The 21,190-nt window shown below is 45.4% G+C and overlaps 1 long non-coding RNA gene across 3 annotated transcripts in view; it reads left to right on the plus strand.

The window, feature by feature from the left end:
* Nucleotides 1–620: 620 nt before the first annotated feature.
* Nucleotides 621–21,190, plus strand: part of LOC119969554 — a 231,828-nt gene continuing 211,258 nt past the window's right edge. Inside the window, exons 1-4 of one of the 3 annotated variants that reach the window (XR_005461405.1) lie at nt 621–980; nt 8,800–8,947; nt 9,444–9,633; nt 15,368–16,262. This is a non-coding gene — a long non-coding RNA (uncharacterized LOC119969554). Of the gene's footprint in view, nt 981–8,799; nt 8,948–9,443; nt 9,634–15,367; nt 19,238–21,190 lie in introns of those variants that run through there. The other 2 variants (XR_005461403.1, XR_005461404.1) reach the window with 2 other exon arrangements.

Raw genomic sequence — 21,190 nt, forward strand, 5'->3', positions numbered from 1 at the left:
ATTTGTATTTATTTTCCTGTACTACCAAAGAATGCAACCCTGTTTACATAACTGATTTAAATGCATGTGTGTTTTGTCCAAATTGATGGTCACTGTGGTTTATTCCTTCAGACTATTCCTAGAATCATAGAATCCTACAGTGCAGAAGCAGACCATTTGGCCCATCGTGTCTGCACCGACTCTCTGAAAGAGTGCCCGACCTGGCCCCGGCCTAGTCCTGTAACTCCACCTAAACTTTGGTCACTAAGGGACAATTTAGCAAGGCCAATTTAGCACCTGCACATCTTTGGAACGTGGGAGGAAACCAGAGCACGCAGAGGAAACCCATGTAGACACATGGAGAACATACAAACTCTACACAGGCAGCGACCCACGGCCAGAATTGAACCCAGTTCCCTGTCGCTGTGAGGCAGCAGTGCGAACCATTGTGCATCCGTGCTGCGCTATTGTTTGATCTGAGGGGAGGATCAGGGTTTTTTATGCATTTTATCATGAATAAGGCTGTTTTTGTGAGGAAGAAAAATCATGATTTCTGAGTTACTTCAATCTGAGATCATCAGCAATTGTCTATTTGCTGCATATAAACAGGTTGTTTAATCATATGTTCAGTGACCTGCTGTTCCCTGCTTAATGCCTGCATGTCCCACTAAATATTTTAACAAATGAAAATGTTCAAATATTCACCCAGATGTCCATGCTGACATAATGCTCAAGGCAGTTGGCTGATAAAAAGCACTGGCTGATAGTAAATGAGGATTTGGAAATGTGTCCTAAGGCTGTAGTATCTATTAAAGAACATCCTGGGCTGTTTTATATGAACATTTGCATACGTTCAGTCGGACCATATCTTCAGACAGATGGGCCATCTGTTACCTTGTATTTACCCACAACAACACGGCAAGTGTGTTAATTTTTTTTACGGCTAAAATACAACTGAACATTGTCAGTGGACCAGCCTTTGTGCAACCAGAACAGCTTAGGTAAGTGTTCCAAATTTTGATCACGTCAACTGGAAACTTTTGAGTGTCTTCGTTGGTTGAACTTGAGTTATCCACCAGCTGATGTTTATCTTTCTTTCATTGGCTTATAATTTATTTAAACGTGTCAATTATTAAACAAGACAAGTCCTCGCTTTAATTTTAGTCGTTAAAAGACTTTGATATGATTTTAATTGTTTCAAGTATAAATTTTTGCGAGTCTTCATGGGTTCGATTTAGGATTTATTTACCAGTTGGTGTTTATACGTTTTTCTTTCTTTCGTTTGTCATTTATTTTAAACTGTTAAGTCTTAAATAAGCCTGGATTTCCCTTCAATGCATGGCTGTTAAGTATCTTTAATATGATAAATAAATCTTTTAAATTAATGAATCTGACCCCACTGCTGAGAGTTTATATATGTCTGTGTGTGGTGAACTACAAACTGGAAGATTTGTCAAATGTTATTTTTGCACCACCATCTCTTGCTTCCATGAACATTATATCATTGTATTCTTCCTCTGCAGCACAGTATAATTGATAGCCAATGTTCTGGCTTGAGGAATCATGACTATAGTTGTTTTCATTAGACCTGAGGGAGTCACCATGGGACATTGCCCATTTAATCAGTTAGTATGAACAAATTGGATCATATATCTGGAGGGCCCATTGTGGCACAATTTCCTGTGCCATACCGTGGAATTTTATCATTTTTTCCCTTTTTCTCACCAGCTTCTTTTTGCCACTTTTTCTCCCCTCGTCTGCTCTCCCGGAAGTGATGACTCTGGTGCCTCATCCAAATTGTCATTATTTATGTGTGGGCTTTGGCAGTGAGCGTTGGGGGGGCTCTTCGAAAATTACAACCAAGCCTGATCCTGTCCTCATCCGATGTGCTTTCTCAGCAGAGATTACTTTATTGCAATTATGAATGGGAACACAGACTGACATTTACCTCCATGACCCTGAGGCTCATTGTACAGCTCCTACCATCACCCCAGCTGAGATCAGCTGTGTCACATGGACTAGGGATTGAACCTGGAATTTTCCAGATCCTGTTTGCTTTAGCTACTCGCTGGTTGAATTGAATAAGTCGCTGCGAATGCGGTGTTTCATTGTATTTTATAGGTAAGGAAGCTGAAAGATTATGACAGCACTCCACTCAGCCCATCAAGATTGTGCAGATATTTTTCTCCACATGGAGCCACCTACTTTAATCCACTTTAATCTTTTCTGTGCTTTTTAATATTCCACTTTTTTCAAACAATTACATAATTATCTTTTAAAGTAATTTATAAACTGCTCAGCAACAATTTATGACAGAGAATTCCATATCGCCCTCTGTGTACATAATTCTTTTCTAACTCCTTAAATTCATTAAAATTGAATCATCTGATACATTTCAAGCACTGAGATATTACTGTCCAGAAATGTGATATGATATAAGATACTTGTGAAAATTAATGGTATTCCACTTCAAAACATTATTGGGGCAGCACGGTAGCATGGTGGTTAGCATAAATGCTTCACAGCTCCAGGGTCCAAGGTTCGGTTCCCGGCTGGGTCACTGTCTGTGCAGAGTCTGCACGTCCTCCCCGTGTGTGCGTGGGTTTCCTCCGGGTGCTCCGGTTTCCTCCCACAGTCCAAAGATGTGCGGGTTAGGTGGATTGGCAATGCTAAATTGCCCGTAGTGTCCTGAAAAGTAAGGTTAGGGGGGGGTTGTTGGGTTACGAGTATAGGGTGGATACGTGGGTTTGAGTAGGGTGATCATTGCTCGGCACAACATTGAGGGCCGAAGGGCCTGTTCTGTGCTGTACTGTTCTATGTTCTATGTTCTATTAGAGCTCATAACCTGCACCATATGTGAAAGATTTTTATGAAGAGTGTATCTCACGTGGTTTTGGTTTAGTTTTACACTGGTGTTTATTATATTTATCCATTACATATTGTTTTCATAGAATTTACAGTGCAGAAGGAGGCCATTCGGCCCATCAAGTCTGCACCGGCTCTTGGAAAGAGCACCGACCCAAGGTCAACACCTCCACCCTATCCCCGTAACCCAGTAACCCCACTCAACACTAAGGGCAATTTTGGACATTAAGGGCAATTTAACAGGGCCAATTCACCTAACCTGCACATCTTTGGACTGTGGGAGGAAACCGGAGCACCCGGAGGAAACCCACGCACACACGGGGAGAACATGCAGACTCCGCACAGACAGTGGCCCAAACCGGGAATCGAACCTGGGACCCTGGAGCTGTGAAGCAATTGTGCTAACCACTATGCTAGCTGTTTTATAGTATATATCCATCTATATTAATAGATCAAAATACTGTGGGTGTGATTTTACCACCGCATTGCACCCGGCGCTGATCCTGTTGCGTCCGTTGCATTGTGGGGGAGGCCCAAAATGAGATTTTTGCCGGATGCCGTGTGGATTGCAAGTCACCTGACTTGCTATGCCTTGCGTGATCTGGATCACGCCCTCACTGGGCAGACCAACGAGGTCTCACTTGAGCTCGGATTGGTACTGGTTGCCACAGACTGAGAATAGGCGTGATTGCCATGCAGGGGGGCTCGGAGGCCATTGGAGCGCTCCAAGTGGTCAGGGACCGGGCAGGTCAGTGCTCAAGTACTGCCCCTGGCATCCTGGCAGTGCCAACCTGGCACCCAGGTGCCCTGGCATTGCCAACCTGACACCCTGATAGTGCCAACCTGGCACCAATAGGGTGCCAAATTCGCATTGCTAGGTTGCCAGAGGCCTGAGTGCGCCATTCACATGAAAGGGGGGAGCAAAGTAGGGGTCATGAGGGTGGGGGTTGAAGGACATGGTCCTGAAAGGAGGGGCGCTGAAAGAGTGGGACTGAAAGTGAGTGGGATGTGCCTATTTGGGGGGGCTGGCAATGCCTTGATGCCCACAAAGGTGGATGGGTGTGGGGCAGGGTCACCCTCATGTCTGGGTGATGGTGGTGGTGGTGGGGGGGGGGGGGGGGGGGCGGGCGGGGGAGCTCATGCTAACTTTGAGTGATGAGGGAGGTTGCCCTTCAGGATTTGAGGGTGTTGCCCATCTCTACAGGGAGAGGGGGGAGGGTGTTGCAATGTCTGTGGGTGTGGCATGGAAGGGGGGGGGGCGATCTCCAACCTCACTTTGAGATTGGGGCAACCTTTCAGAGCGGCTCCCTTTCAGGAGCCGTGAATGCCGGCGAGTTCAGTTCTCCGTTATAGAAATAAAATGTGGATTTACCGGGAGGAAGCTCCACAATTACCAGAAAAATGACTAAGGGCATTAAAAAAAACCAGTCCGTTCTGGGCGGGAATCAAAGGGTTGTTCCTGGCACTTCAAACAACTGGAATGACCCTGCTATATAATGGCACTCTCTTTTTCTTTGGTAGGCCAGCGGGAAAAGCCCCTCTGCCCTCAAAGCCACTTCCTGCACTGAGGTGCTCTGCTCACCAGCAGAATTCCTCAGTGCAGGAGGAGATCAGGATACCATTTTTAAATGGCGCCACAATCTCTCCACTCCAGTGACCCTCCGGATCCTCCCTCATTGCCCCAACTCATCTATAAGGAGGTCCTCGGAACCCCACAGACTCCACATGGGCAGGGCATCTCCAGGCCCGAGCCCCGGCATGTGCAAAATGCCAGTCTAGCACCTTAGCACTGTCAGTCTGGCATCCCCGCAGTGCCTCAGCCAACCTGGCAATGCCAGGCTTGCAGTGTGAAGGTTCCCAGGTGGCACCAGTATTGCCAGGGTGCCACCCAGCCTGGAGGCAAACGCAAGGGCCTCTGATCCCCTGTGAGAACTCCCTCAACCTTCCAGAGAACTCTCATGCCCACCCTTCGCCCCCCCCCCACCCTTCCTTTCGTGGACATGGTTCCCCTCAGGCGCTCACCCGTGGCAGTGCCACCCTGACCACCCAGGGGTCTCCAATGGCCTAACCCCCCAGGTGCTGTTCCGCCTGGTCCACGTTTGTGTAGGCCAGTACTGATCGTCACTCATGGGGCCTCTCGCTGGCGAGCCAGTTAGATCCCAGGAGGCCCCTGCAGCGATCCTGTTAATGAGACAGAGATTGGCCTTAATTGGTGATTATTGGTTTTGTGCCGCACCTAGATGAGATCAAGTATCCGCGAACAGGAACGAGCCAGTTAGATTTCAAACTGCTTGGTGCCAGGCGCGGTTCCCGATTTAGCCCACTCCCATGACATAACCAGCTCTCATGGACTCTCGCCAGGCACGATGAGGCTGTTAAATCGCACACCAGATATCAGAGTCCAGTCAACATATTGCAAAAGTCACACTCCAGACATCACATGACAGCTATCACACTTGGTTCCAGAAGCCAAATGATCTTAAAGTACTGAATGTTTCAGTTGCAATCTCAAACTGATAAGTAGATTCTAATCCATAACGTTCTTGACCAAACAACAATTAAGCTTAAAATTCTAATTCCCATGTTTAATTCCCTTCAACACCTTAACAATCCATCACTTTCTCCAGACCTATAACCCCTCCCCCACACCACTGAATACTCTCTTTCTTGGACGCCATCTCTTCCATTCTTTGCCCCACCATTGGTGGTCATGTCTTTGGCTGCAACTATTCCACTAATTCCCTCCATAAACCTATCTTTGTCCTATCTCCCTCTTCTCCTTTTAACAACCTTTTAAAAATCTAACTCTTTGACCAAGTTGTTAGTCATCACGTCTAATTTATTATTTGTTTCATCGGCATCCAATGTTTTTTTGATGAAGTATTTTGGGCCATTTTCCAAGGTTAAACGTGCAAATTATGTCCTTATAGAATATAATGCAGCTCGTTAAGTGGATAATTTGTATTTATACTGCACAGTAGCACAAGTGGCTAGCACTTTGGCTTCACAGGGCCAGGGTCCCAGGTTCGATTCCCCGCTGGGTCACTGTCTGTGCGGAGTCTGCACGTTCTCCCCTTGTCTGCGTGGGTTTCCTCCGGGTGCTCCTGTTTCCTCCCACAGTCCAAAGACGTGCAGGTTAGGTGAATTGGCCATGATAAATTGCCCTTAGTGGCCAAAAAGGTTAAAAGGGGTTATTGGGTTACGGGAATAGGGTGGAAGTGAGGGCTTAAGTGGGTCGGTGCAGACTCGATGGGCTGAATGGCCTCCTTCTGCACTGTTCTATCTAGTATATTAATTGTAGACATCAAACATAATTGTGGCCGACGCCTCGTTGTTCGAGTGTGTCCAAGTTGCAGATTATGTTATTGGGTTCTCTTGGTCCTCTCACAACTGAGAAGTTCAATGTGGGATCGGCAGGGATGTTCACAGAGCTGGCCTTTCATATTGTCATTGTTGGTGCTTGGACGAACTTCTGTAGCTGTGCCACCTCTGACCTTCCTCCGGGCATGTTAGATGTTGCAAACTTAGCATGGATGGTCCTTGAAACACACTGGACTCAATTCCAATGTTTGTCTCCACTTTGGCCAGTCTACTGCTGTGTTTTCCCAAGAGAGATGGTTTACAATGCAGAAGTCTATAAGGCTCTTTTTAAAGGTGTTCTTATATTGTATGTACTGACTACCTTGATGTTGTTTGCCATGAGGTAACTCCCCACAGAAGATTTGCTTGAGGATTCTGTTTCATCCATGCTGGAGACTTGGCCTGCCCAACTAAGTTGAATTTTCTGGAGGGTGGTCTCCATGCTGTTGAGCCCAGTATGATGTTTAAAGAACTGTAATTGCAGTAAAATAGTCATGGACATTATGAATTCAGCTGTGCATTTAATGATGTATAGCTTTCTCCAGTTGTGTTGAATGTGTTCATATATTTTGTGCTAGTTTAAAAAGATTGCTTGAAAGATTTACTTTGGGATGCTTCCAGTTGTTTATTAAACGCCCCTTGCAGTGCATCATAGCAACCCTCTCACAATTCCAAGAAATATTCTTGAAATAAAAGGACTCTTTTTGGAACGCACAGAGGCCATTTGGCTCATGTTCTGTTTCAATTCAATCGCACCTCCCTGGTTCTGTCATCTCAGTGTATCCCTGGAGCATTTCCTCATTCAATAAACAATCAATTTTGCTCTTGAGTCTACTTATGTTAATTGTTTCAATAGTCATTCCCCAAAATGTTATCGATTGGATGAATAATGCTGTGTGACTGCATGGGAGGAATTTCAAAGGAACCTACCAGCTCACAGCAGGGGTCTCGCTGATGGGTGGAATGGGGGAGGGGGGGGGGGGTGCGGAGAGAACCGACAGCAAGTCAGGAACATGATCATTACAGCCACAGACTTTGCTCTGTGACTGTTTAATTCAGCCATGGCAATAGTATCCCACCTTTGGGCTTCCTGACAGGATGTGGGCATCAGGAAAATCTACACCCAACAATGGAAGGATCTATGCTTTGACAAAGAGTCATTGGACTCGAAACGTTAGCTCTTTTCTCTCCCTCCAGATGCTGCCAGACCTGCTGAGATTTTCCAGCATTTTCTCTTTCGTTTCAGATTCCAGCATCCGCAGTCATTTGCTTTTATCCAATGGAAGGATCTCCATATGAAGGGACTTGGGTAGGGGTCAGATCGACTGAATCCTGCACTGGATCGGAAAAGTCCTGTATTGAAAACAATGGAAGTGAGAATCAGGAAGGCTGCCATCGCTATCTCCCCTCCTACCCCACCTGACCCTCCCACACCCCAACTCTGGTTAAGGAGATAGTGAAAGCCCACAGAATAGTACTGTTTCCCACAGACAGGAGGAAGAGACCGGTCACATAAACTAAATAGATGTGGCTGGTAGGTGCAGAAATAGCCATTCATAGGTTTCTTGTCACTAGGGCATGGGTATCGTACTGGTTAGCTCAGTTGGCTGGATGGCTGGGTCATGATCCGAGAGATACCACCAGTGCAGATTCAATTCCTCTAATGGCTAAGATCATCCATGATCTGTGCCTTCTCAGCCTTGCCCCTCAGCTGAAGTCAGTCAGCTCTCTCTCAAAAAAGGAGAGCAGACTATGGTGACTTTCATTTTCATTTCATAGCAAGAGGACCCTCGTAAGGGCAGGAAAAGTAACTGGCACCTAACTGTCAGATGCTAACCCCACACTTTGACTTCCCCAACATTCTCTTGCATGACACCACTCAGAACAACATAGCTTGCAGCTTCAATCATTTATCTAATTTGAGGGACCTCCTCATATTCTCTTCTGAACTGCTAATACTCAGACTCACCTTCACCTTCGTGCATTTTCACACCCATTACTCCATCACACTGCAACAATGCTGCCATTTCATCCCGTCCTCACATTTAATGTCTCACATTTATGTTCTGATTTCTCTCCTCACAGGAAAAGAGAGAACACAACTCCAGGGCGAGGGTGAGAATTAGGAGATTCCCCACAAGCATCTGCTTGCTGTGGTGAAGAAGACTTTGGAGACTGCCAGATTGGCACAATCAATGGGAGTTGGAGATGGAAAGATTCCACGTGCCGCATGACGGAATTAGCTACCACACTGCTTCTTGACATGCAACAGTCACCACATGTTGAGTTGTCACCAAGAACTGAAATGTTAAAATTTGCACCGTGTAGACTTTGACCATTTTTCCCATGCCGGTTCTAAGCCACAGTCCAAAGATGTGCAGGTTAGGTGGATTGGCCATGTTAAATTGCCCTTAGTGTCCAAAATTGCTCTTAGTGTTGAGTGGGGCTACTGGGTTATGGGGATAGGGTGGAGGTGTGGGCTTGGGTTGGGTGCTCTTTCCAAGAGCTGGTGCAGACTCGATGGGCTGAATGTCCTCCTTCTGCATTGTAAATTCTATGATCTATGATCTAAGTCATGTCTTTCATCTTCTGCAGGTACTTCAAGTGTGATGGAGTAGCTGAATGTGAGAGAGCCGAGAAATCCTCAAAGGACAACATGAACTCTGAGAGAACCATTACAGGATACATGTATAGCAGTAGTGCTGAATTACACACCTGGTGTGGGTTAGCCAGGTTGCCAAAGGTGAGGTGAACATCACAAGTTGAGCAGAAGCATGTGCTGGAGACAGGGAAAGAGGTGGAAATTCCCTGTCAGAGGACAAACGAAGCTTTGTTTAACTGGATATACGTCTAAAGCCTTGGGCTGAGGGGGTGGGGGGGGGGGCACACACACACTCCTGGAGAGAGATTGGAGGAATCTGTCTCAACCATGAGTGCAATGGCACCTTAGACATTTGTCCTGATGTCCACCTTCATGGAAAGAGTGGCGCCCTGCATGGAGAATCAGACAAGTGTGTGCATGCTGACCCTCACCTATGATCTGCAGACTCAATCTGGTTGGAGGACAATCCTTCTTGGTTGTTGAATAACTCAGTGACATGTAGAAAAGTGTTCTCCAGTATTTTGCTTGCAAGGAAGTGTGGGTGGACCAGGGGAGGGAAGATGGATGATGGGTAAAGTACAAATGAAAATGGGTTCTCTTTACATGGTGTTCACACTTCTCATACTTTGTTCCACAGCCTACCCCAGTTCTCAGACAGAGCTGCACATTCTACCTCCTGAACTGTTAACCAAGTTGTTCCAGCAGAGATGGACCTTCAGAGGGGCCTTCATGGGCTTCAAAAGCCAGTGGACGTGTGCTATAGAGTTATCAGCGCAGGTGAAGCGAGGAGCCTGCCTCTAGCTCTGTTGAAGATACTAGGATTCAGTGTGCGTGCTTGAGCAAGCCACATGATTGGGCATCTTGGCCCCCCGGACATTCCACACCAGTCCTCCAGTCCCAACCCCTGCCCAAGGCGTCCAATCATCTCTGCACCAGGATTCCCATTCCCCCCCTCAAGCCATTGACATGTTCCACAGCATTCCAATCACCACCCCCCACACCCTTCCCCATCAGACCCCAACCTCCTTGCCATGAGACCTCTGATCCCTCACCCCAAAGTTGCTGACCTTTAATACAATCCTCCCTCCATCCCAGTTGGGTCTTATCCCTCACCTCCGATTCCTTCCCTCCCCCAACACCAGCACAGACATATCTGCCTGTGGCCTTCATGATCTGTTTGTTACCTGACTGGAAGTCAAACCTGCCTATCAGACTGGCTTTTGGGCAGGGAAGTGATCAGTGACATCAGTTAAATCTCCATGGCATGCAGGATAATCCTGATTTCCAGGTTCCTCATAACATTCGGACCACTTCACTGTTGGAGTGATGAAAATTGAAGATATGCAAGAAGCCAGAATTGGAGGATTGCTGAGCTCTGGGAGGGTGTAGGACTATCAGCCAATTAGACCTTTTCCATATAGGGGTTACTGCTCACCTGCTGAAGTTAGACTGGGTGTTGCCCTTCTTTCAGGACCAATGCATCTTACAGAGCAAAAGCTGCACGAGTCACTGTTGCCAATGGGCTGGATTCTCTGCCGTATCGGGAACTCTGCTAATGGCAGTGTGAATCCAGTGTCAGGTAGAAAATGAGCGTCAATCTCATTCCAATGCTCTGATTCCCCACTGGAATTGAGGTTCACCCATTATGCCATTTGCATCCTATTACCCAGATGGCCGCCATATTCTCTGGCCCCTCATGATTCTCTGGTCCCTCATGATTCTCTGGTACTCTGGGCTGTGAATCATGTGGGTGAGAATTGGTGCAGGTCTTAACAAGCGTGGCCCTGACATGGTGAACCTTGCAGTGGACCAAGGGGGTAACTCTTAAATTCTATCGGAGGGCCACCCACAATGCAAAACCTGCCCACCTCACCCCCACCAGACCCTCCTCAAGAGACAACCCACTAGACACCCTAACTAAAGAGAACCACATTAGAGACCCCCCAATTAAAGAAACCCTCACCTTAGACTCCCCAGAAGAGAGACTCCTGTCTAGAAGCTAGAGAGCAGTCCAGATAGAGGCAGTGAAACATCATTGCTTTAAAACTCACTTGTGCAACACATCTGCTGGCTCAGACAAAGGAAACAGCACCTCTCCATTCTTGGAAAGAAATAACCAGTCTGTCAATTCCTGGAAAGAGAAAACCAGTCAAATGTGTTTAAACCCCCTCAGATCTTTGATCCGCCAGCCTTTAATTCATTTCTCGGTGATATTGATTTTACTAGGCTGTGATTGACAGCTTCCACATACACCCGACTGTCAGCATTGTTTCATTCATCTCCCGTCACACCTGAGAGACTCTGAAGTAGTCAGCTATGACACTAACAGCAATGTTTATAAACATCAAGCTATGATTGACAGCTCCTGGACCACATCAAAGAGAGTTAAATGCTTTCTGTTAGTTTCACACTGACCATGGCCAACACACCACAGATCATGCTTCATCGGGGTCAAAATTGTTCTGGGTGGATTTCTGGCGTGGAAGAGGCAAGTAGAATCAGATGGAGGCAAGTAAAAGCCACCAAGTTTATTTAACAAGGTGCCAATGAAGACAGTCATTTCACTCTCTGAAAATTGAGGTTTACAGCCAATACACGGTCATTAGTCAGCCTTGGGTTTTCCTCCATGCATAGATCTTTTTTCTTATTTTTCCAATTAAGGGACAATTTAGTATGGCCAACCTACCTATGCTGCCCATCTTTGGGTTTGTGGGGGTGAGACACATGCAGACATAGGGAGACGTGCAAACTCCACACGGACAGTGACCCGGAGCTGGGATAGAACCTGGGTCCTCAACACCATCAGGCAGAAGTGCTAACCACTAGATTACAGTTTTAGGAAGGTGGGACGTGTGAGGGAGGTAGAGGATTGTTGCACTATGTTTATAGTTGTTTGTATACGGTTTAATGTTACTGTTATAAAATCACAAATGCCTTAATAAAATATTTTGTTTAAAAAAAGAAGTGCTAACCACTGCGCCACCGTGCCACCCTCTGGCTTGCATATTTGCACAGGCTCTCATGGGTGTTAAACATGACGTACTTTCTGGGCTTCATTCGAGCTGGAGTTTGGTGTGGCTCATGCCAAGTTTTGTGAAGGTTCGACCACCTGCTAATTTGGCATATAAATCCTCCATGCATGGCATGGGGTACCGGTCATGTCGTGAGACCTTGTTGATTGCAAGTTTATAATCCCCGCAAAGGCAGATAAACTTATCAGGTTTAGGGATGGGAACTATGGGTGTAACTCACTCCGCAAATTCCACTGGCCATATTTCCCTAGGTTTTCCAACTGCTCCATCTCAGCTTCCACCTTCTCACACATTAAGTATGGGACTGGCCATACCCTGAATTATTTTGGCAGAGCATCAGGGTCAATGTAAATTTTGACCCTTGCACCTTTTATTTTACAATGGCCCTCTTTGAATACTCTAGGGCATTTACTAATATTCTTGTATAATCCACCAGTCCCCAATTAAAGAATTTACAGCAGTCCAGTCGGATCTTCTGGAGCCAATCCCTGCTCATGAGACTTCGTCCTGACCCTCAGATGACTATGTGCGATGGTCGTGGTGGTCCCTGTAATTTTCAAAGGTTTTCCGGTATACATGGCTAGTCTGCCCGTTAGGCTCAAGGGCAGAATACCCGTCTGAAGGTGATAGAATATCTGCTGCCCTATGAAGAAGATGGCAGTTCCCATGTCGACCTCTATCTCTAACGAATAACCATTGCCGAGCAGCCTTATCCTTATCGGGGTGACCTTCATTGTGACAATGCAGTTCAACTGCATTGTTTCCTCCCTGAGGTCTGGTACACCTGTAAAACATGGGCCTGAGGTGGCTTTGGGTTCCTACTTGAGTGATACGCATATTGCCAACGCCAGCAGCCTTGTCCAGGTTGTGCCTTCTGTAGCACACTTACAACAGTCCAGTGGAAGATACTTGTCTTCCTCCGCAGCAGTTTCCCGGGTACTTATGGGGTTACCTTACCGTTTCTTAGAAACCAGGACATGCTTATGGAATGTTGGGTTGATGGTGGGCGGTGCATGCGGGTGCCTTCTCCGGAAATCCAGGCTTCTCTATGTGAGTACCCTCTCCCCTACCTGACGAAGCCTCTGTCCTGCATCCTTTGAAGTTCTTGAACCCCTTTTTCGGTATTCTCCAGGGACATGGCTATCTCAATGGCCTTTTTCAGGTGTAGGTTGGCTTCTGCCAGTATTTCTTTTTGGGTTGTGATGTTGATAATCCCAGACACTAGTCTATTGTGTAGCATCTCGGTCAGGGGGCGAACCAAATTTTTCATACTCTGCCAACTCCCGTAACCTACGAATGAATTCCATAACGGACCCTCTCGGGGTTCTCCAAACCATGTTGAAGCAGTTGCATTAGAGTATGATGGAAGGCTTTGAGACATAATGATTTCAGACTAAGTCTATGAGCTCATTGAACATTTTAGTGTCAGGTCTGCTGGGAAAGTTAGACCTTATATTTTAAAATTTAAATTTTTTTTTTCGAGTACCCAATTCATTTTTCCAATTAAGGGGCAATTTAGCTTGACCGATCCACCCACCCTGCACATCTTTGGGTTATGGGGGCGAAACCCACGCAAACATGGGGAGAATGTGCAAACTCCACGCGGACAGTGACCCAGAGCCAGGATTGAACCTGGGACCTCGGTGCCATGAGGCTACAGTGCTTCAGTTAGACCTTTTATAATGCTGAATGTTGAGGTCCAACTTGCTGTCAGGAGCATTACCTCCTGGACTTCCATCCCCTTCAATATCGTAGGTGCAAAAGAAATAGCGCCTGTGCTCCGCATACTGGGCCCAACCTTCTAAGCATGCATTGTACAACTCGAGTTTGCCAAAGAAGTGCATTTCAAAGAAGTTTTTATTTCTTACCGGAGCTGTTTTCTGTACTTTAAGAGTTGCTCAGAATCTCATGCTTGATCCTCATCGCCAATGTAATAATTCCAGATGAACCCAAGTTAGAAGGTCAGAAGGTTTATTCCACGACAGAAGTAAAGCCGTAGCTGCAGCTACAGGTCAGGTGTTCCAGCCCGGGACCACCGGAAAACTCCCTGGTCCGGGTCGGGGTCAGTATTTAAAGCCCACCTAGCAAGTCTCTATTGGCTGGGCTGCCTCCTGCTCAACACAGGAACTCATACTCCACCAGGGAGATTAATCAACGATCCCCCGGTGGTCATTGTGGGTCTTAGGGCAGATGGCTTACCCAACTCAGAAGCAAAGTTGGAGTGGAACTGACCCAATCCAGTCATAAAGCAATGTGGGTGGGCTAATTTGGGAAAGTGCGGGACACTCGGTCCTCATTAAAGAAGAACCCGTGCCCTTGGGAGCTGCTGACCGATCAGATTGGCAGTCAGCTCCATCAGTCCAGATCACGCCAAGAGCGCATTGGTGCTGCCTGACCTCAGAGGGGCTAAGATAAATGGATGACAGGACAATGTCGGCAAACCTTCAGGCTAGATAAGACAAGTTCATGTTTTGGAATAAACAGCAAGCCCCGTTTGTGTTAAAGGTCAGTTTATTCCATTAATTTTTGTGACTTCTTCTGTAATTATGGAACGAGACACATGAGATAGAACAATATGAGTCAATGATGTAAATACCAAAAGGATTGTGTAAATATATTGAAGAAAGTGTAATTTTGAGTAGCCTATCGGAGCAATCTGAGGGTGCTGTCCCCTTTATGCATACTTGTATTGAATAAACTGCTGCCTGAATCACCTTCAGCTGACTCTGGCCAGAATTTTACATTCGGGGTTGGGTGCACGACTGACCCAGATGAATGTAAATGGCGCAGATGCGTCCAGTTTTGAGGTTGGCGCCTGCAGATAATTAGGGACCAATTTAGGCCATTAACAAGCCACAATGTGCTGCCCATGCAATTTTCAGCTCGCCATGTGGGCAAAACTGGATTACTTAAAGCTAGCCGAAAACTCTTAAAGGGGAGGTGCTCACATGTCGGGGTGGTGGTGGGGGGGTCATTATGTTGTTGGCTCTGTGGGTAGTGCATGGTGATGAGGGCACATCATACTCATGTGAGGAGCTGGCAGGGGCAAAGAGATCCGAGGCCAACGGATGGACGACTCCAGAGGCTCTTTATCTGCCTGGGACTCCGCACGGGTCTGGTTTCCAGAAGTGCTCCCACTGACGGCGCCCTGGGCGAGCTTTAAATAGTCCAGGCTAGCTCTAAGTGGTGCTAGCCTCACGTGAACTTGGGCTCACTATTGAGGCGTGCAGTCACAACAGCATATTTAGCACTGGGCTAAACTAGCAGCCTGCATGAAGGTTGCGTGATACCTGCATTATTTTCAAAGGCCGTGGGTTAATCATACGTCACGATCCCTACCCTTTTTGGAAGGCTATTGAATTCTTTGCACATTATATTTCAAAATAGGTACCTTTATCAATCACATCTTCAAAAATATTTAAGTAAAACTGATAAGCAATGTATAAATTAAAAATAGCCATTTGTATGTGGAGAGAATTTATTAATTTGAATAATTCATGATTCTTATTTATATTTCATTTTGGAGCAGAAATGCTACTCAATTGGTTCACAAGAATCCAGTCAATAATCTAACACCTTTCCAGCCGAAGACAGAACTACTTACTGACAATGCTGAAAATTAACATGAAGAGCCATGGCAATAAATCAGAGGATGACTTTAATAACAGCAGAAATTAAGTGTGATCAGTAGGACATGTCAGTGGACCGTGCCGATGAAGCTAGTCTCTGTATTTTTACCGTTTAACAAATTGAAGACTTTAGCCTTTGTACCTGTTTGCCATTTATGTGGCTAAGGGAAAAATCTTGCTTTGCTAGACATTTTATCACACCTATTTCTTAAAAACCTTGAAGCTTTGCATCTACGAGCCAGTAACACTGTGTCATTAAGGCAGTTAAATTCAATTTATTCATGAGGAAAGGGCATTTATAATCACCACCAATAAAAAAGATACAGAGAAGAGCCAGTAATACTATCATTATATATGTGTACCCAATAAAAGCACCTGAACTCAAGCTTTATAGTTGAACATAATGCAGTAAATCACAATGAAGTATTGACGGTACCAGATAAGGGATTTTTTTTTTCTATTCAGTGACCTTGTATTCTTCCTTTTAATAGATTTTCCACTGCCCTGAGGTTTGCTGTGGGCTGCTGGTTTTGTTAATTGGAAGACATGTTGAAAAATAGCTGCAATGCTTCTGGATATGTACTGACAAGCACTCTTTCTCCATGCATTCGAACTCGATGGCAAGTCCATGTCAGTCCATGTCATACTTATTACTAACGCCCTGTCATTGGATTCTGACTGTGTCTTGTACCATACCTGAAGGTCACAATCAACCTTTAAGCTGACAATTATGAGACATCATCACTCCAGACTGATGTTAATCTGGATAACATTTTCTGGTCTGTTAATCAAAAGGTAATGAAAATGTGTGCTGCTGCAAGTGCGAATTTCAATTACTGTGATGGAATACATTAGGTGGTGTTTGGAATGTTGGCATGTGTTGTTTAAATTGTCTGGTCAAGTGATTACACCGATTGGCTGGGTCTTAACAAATGTTGATGTGCAAGATAGAGCACCTTTGAATTATAAACCTTTTTGGCGCGCGTATTACGTTGATAGAATAATATATTCAACTGATTCCTAGAAATGTTTCTGAAATATCTGTGAGGAACTGTGTACATTTTCTAGAAAATTCTGGAATATATATTATGGGCTGGATTCTCTGGTTCCGCATGGTTCTCCGCGTCGTGCCGTCTGCTGGCTATGGGACTTTATACTTCCACCCCTTGTCAATGGGATTTCCCATTGAAGCCAACCCACGCCCTCGGGTGCGCTGCAGGTGGGAACAGAGAACCTCAACGGCCGGAGAATTCTGGTCTATATGTGACGATGTGACATTGTTGTACTGTCATGCCAAGCAATCGCAATTACCCAAACTTTTGTTTTTATTCATTTTTTCCTCTTTTGAACACGTTCTGAGATTCAACAGGAATTCTTGTGATAATTAAAATAAACAATCTGAAAGCAATTTTTTTTAGAGGTAAAATCAGGGCTTGTTCGTGAGATGAACAAACGTGGTTTAATCCAATTTCATTCACAATTCTCTAACTCACACAAAATATGGCTCACAGCTGAGCTCTAGTTATTACCTGCACTTAGTGAAGGAGGCTGGCCAAGCTATGATCACTTGATGTGGATATCTTCTCTGAGCTTCGAAACCCAGGGTCCCTTCTTCTTGCAATGGTTGTGTCTGGGGACTCTCAGGTTATCATTGAGGATCTGTTCCAAATGTTCCTTCTTTTACACCGGTTCTGCTATCACTGAGTCATAGGTGTACGTCCACAACTGGCCTGAGTTCCATTGTCTCATCCAGGCTTAAACTAGTTAATGGGAATAAACAGGATACTCCTGTTCAGCCAGGGTGATTCAATCAAGATCCATTATCCTCTGAAACACTCTTGTCTGCCCATTATGGAGTCTGTCCTTCATTCTGGTACAAAGTTGACCATGTGTCACTGGAAGTTAGCTACATATTCATAGCATGGTCTTGTTTTGTTTTGTGTAAATGTGAGTGGGTCATCACAAAGTCCATATAGTGTTGACTTGAGTGCTCTTGCAGACGGCCAATATCAGATCTAACCATGGTCTGATTTGGCAGTTTCACTCTGTGCCTTACCAGTTGGAAATAGGTTGCGGGAGTGTTCCGGGGGTCTCCCAGGGGTTTGGGGGGATTAATAAAGGTGGGACCTGTAAGGGAGGGAGACAACTTTTGCACTATGTTTATAGTTTCATGTGCATTGTTTATTGCGTGTTGTAATAAAACCAAAAATACCTCGATAAAATGTTTATTAAAAAAAAAAGAAATTGAGAAACAGGTGCCATGGCTGCTGAGGGGCAGTGAGTGGTGACAGAAAATGTCCAACATCGCCATAGTTTGCTGAAAGTTGGGCAAAGGGCAGGAGGAGTAGCGAGGAGTGGCCAGGAGGTGGGCTATGGAGTGGAAGTAGACCAGCATAGAACACCATTGCCGCAACTGGAAACGCAGCCATGCAGCTGCACATGCCGTTAACATCCAACTGTGAACTTAGGACCACGGGTCATATAGGTGTCCCCCCAGGCCAGCCCACTCGGTGTCCTCAACTGACCCATCAGTTGTAGGGGCGCACTCCAGCACAACCAGTGCCATCTTGTTAGTTGGGATGACTGTGTGTGGGGATTGTAATGTATATATGTGACTGCAGCTTGTCAGCCTCCCGGGTATCAATCACGGAACCAGCGAATCCCACACCGGTTTTCATTGGAATCGATTGTGTTCCATAGTTAGCTCTTCCACAGTTGCCATTTCCAACTGGTAAGGCACAGAGTGAAACTGCCAAATCAGACCATGGTTAGATTTGATATTGCTGGCCCTGCGTGGACCCGTCTTGCAAATAGTGCCCCCCTTGCAATCCTCTGACCACCTCCCACTAGTCCCCGCAGAAGCCCCCCGCCCAGCAGCATGCTCCCGCCCAACTGTGGCAGCGCTGGACGCACTCCGCGGCTGCCATGCTGGGTTCCCAACCGCTAAGACCACACGTCAACCGCGCGATCAGGAATTCAGACAATCGGGGGCAGAGCATTCAGGTGACGCACCAATGCCATTCCAATGGCGTGTGGCACATGACGTGATGACGCCATTTCGGAGGGGGTGGAGGATACAAAAATGGCGCCAAACCGGGGCCGCCCCCGATTTGGGTGTCAAAAGGGATTCTCTGCTCTTTCGCCGAAATTACGAAATGGGAGTTGGGGAATGGTGAATCCCGCCCTTAGTCTCAAAAATAGAGAATCCCGCCCAACATTTCTTATTCATAGCTCATAAATAAACTTATATAAGATCCACATTCATTGTGAATGAATGAATGTGAGTCTTAAATTTTTTACCAGGTAGAATATATTTAAAAGAATAATCCATAGTGCATGTATTAGACTTAACTTGATTGTATTAAATGGCGGGTCTGGTGGCCTACTCCTGCTCTATTTTTTGGTTTCTCGTGAATATAAAATGCTACTCTTGGACAAATGAAAAATGCTTCTTCCTCTGAAAAAATTAACATCCATTACTTAACATAATCAATTCAAAACAAACACAATTGTATAACAAATTGGCCCTTGCATGACAAGTTAGCAGAACATGGCCACTTTAATATCAACCACAACTGTCTACGTCAAATAGAACTTGACTAAATTGGTGAAGCTAAGTACTGCTTTTGGTTAATTAGTTGTGTCATTTAACTGATGACTTTAAAGCGTTGACCATACATTAGTCCAAATGGCCTATCGTTCAGTTCCTTCATACACAGCCTGCAATTGTGCTTGAGTGTAGAAGTCAATGTCAGCTGTTCGTTTGTACCTTGGTTGAAATTTACGTTTGTATGTTCCTCCATACTTATCAAAAATAAATTTAGAGTACCCGATTCTTTTTTTTCCAATAAAGGGGCAATTTAGCGTGGCCAATTGACCTACCCTGCACATCTTTTTGGGTTGTGGGGATGGGACTCACGCAGACACGGGGAGAATGTGCAAACTCCACACAGACAGTGACCAGAAGCTGGGATCGAACCAGGGTCCTCGGCGCCGTGAATGTTTCTCTATGTTGAGTGGGTTATATTGTTGGAGCGGCATGGTGGCACAGTGGTTAGCTCTGCTGCCTCACAGCACCATGGACCTGGGTTCAATTCCAGTCTTGGATGACGGTGCAAACTCCACATAGACATTCTCCCCGTGTCTGAGTGGGTTTCCTCCGGGTGCTCCAGTTTCCTCCCACAGTCCAAAGATGTGCAGGTTAGGTGGATTGGCCATGTTAAATTTCCCTTCAGTGTCCAGGGTTTTGTGAGTTAGGTAGGGTTACACGGGTTGCAGAGAAAGGGCAAGCGCCTAGTTGGCTTGTTCTTTTCGAGCGTTGGTGCAGACTCAATGGGCCGAATGGCTTCTTTCTGCACTATAGGGATTCTATGATTGATTCCTACAATGGTTACCTCGTTATAAAGTTAAATAGAGTAATAGCCATGTGCAATACATTCTTTATCGGTAATGTTGCTTTCCAGAAAGTTCTGGATCAACTCACAGAGCAATTTGAAACTATTGCCATGATTTATTTTCCCAATTAGTGGTAATTTAAAGGGGCCAATCCACCTCCACTGCATACCTTTGGGTTGTGAGGGTGAGGCTCACGTAGACACGGGGAGAATGTGAAAGCTCCACACAGCCAGGGCTAGAATCGAACCCGGGTACTCAGTGTCGTGACACAGCAGAGCTAACCACTGCACCACCCTACTGCTTTCAACTATTGCCATGATGAAAGAAATAGATTTATACTTAGGGCAAAAGTAGCTTCCTATATGATCAAGCTCCTCCTCAAAATTTGAAAAGTAGGAAATTGGATATCTTTTTTGAATGAGCCTCAGTGAACATACTTATGACTTGAGTTTTATCTGTACTTTGGAGAACATTCTTTCCTTCTTTAACAGCAGATAACAATTACATTTTAAAGAACAGGAGAGAAAAAAGATAAAGAAATTTAGATATATGTAGCACTTACCTTTCAGAAGCTGTTCAACGCAATTCACATATGTTCTGCTATTTGGAAGTGCTGTGACTATTAACATGCATGTAAATATAGCACAGTGGTTAGCACTGTTGCTTCACAGTGCCAGAAACCCGGGATCGATTCCCAGCTCAGGTCACTGTCTGTGCGGAGTCTGCATGTCTCCCCGTGTGTGCATGGGTTTCCTCCGGATGCTCCTGTTTCCTCCCATAAATGCTTGTTAGGTGATTTGGACATTCTGAATTCTCCCTCAGTGTACCCGAACAGGTGCCGGAATGTGGCGACTAGGGGAATTTCACATTAACTTAATTGCCATGTTAACGTAAGCCTACTTGTGAGACTAATAAAGATTATTGTTATTATTGTTAGACTATAGCAGCCATTCTGAACATGGCAAATCTAAATCTGTATTATCATGATGATGAATGGCAGCTTAATTTTCTTTTCGTAGTATTGATCAAAGGAAGAACATTGACTAATGTTACGACCACCCCTAAGATAGGTTCGCCAAATATGTTAATCCAGGCAGGATCCCTCAATTTGTTACCATTCAGCAGGAATACTCCCCAAATTGTAATGCCCTGAGTAAGGAGGGATGAACTGACTCCCTTTGCTTATCCAATTGTGTGCTGGTTACAAGTTTAAACAAAAACAGAGGATCCTCCCCTTTCTGGATTCTGTTTCCCAGTCTTAATATTAATGTTTCAAAAGGAGGCAATTTAACCAGGTTTCCTTCATTTAAAGGTAGAGTTTATTAACT

The sequence above is a fragment of the Scyliorhinus canicula genome, chromosome 7 (assembly GCF_902713615.1).
Source record: "Scyliorhinus canicula chromosome 7, sScyCan1.1, whole genome shotgun sequence".
In the NCBI taxonomy this organism is placed as follows: domain Eukaryota; kingdom Metazoa; phylum Chordata; class Chondrichthyes; order Carcharhiniformes; family Scyliorhinidae; genus Scyliorhinus; species Scyliorhinus canicula.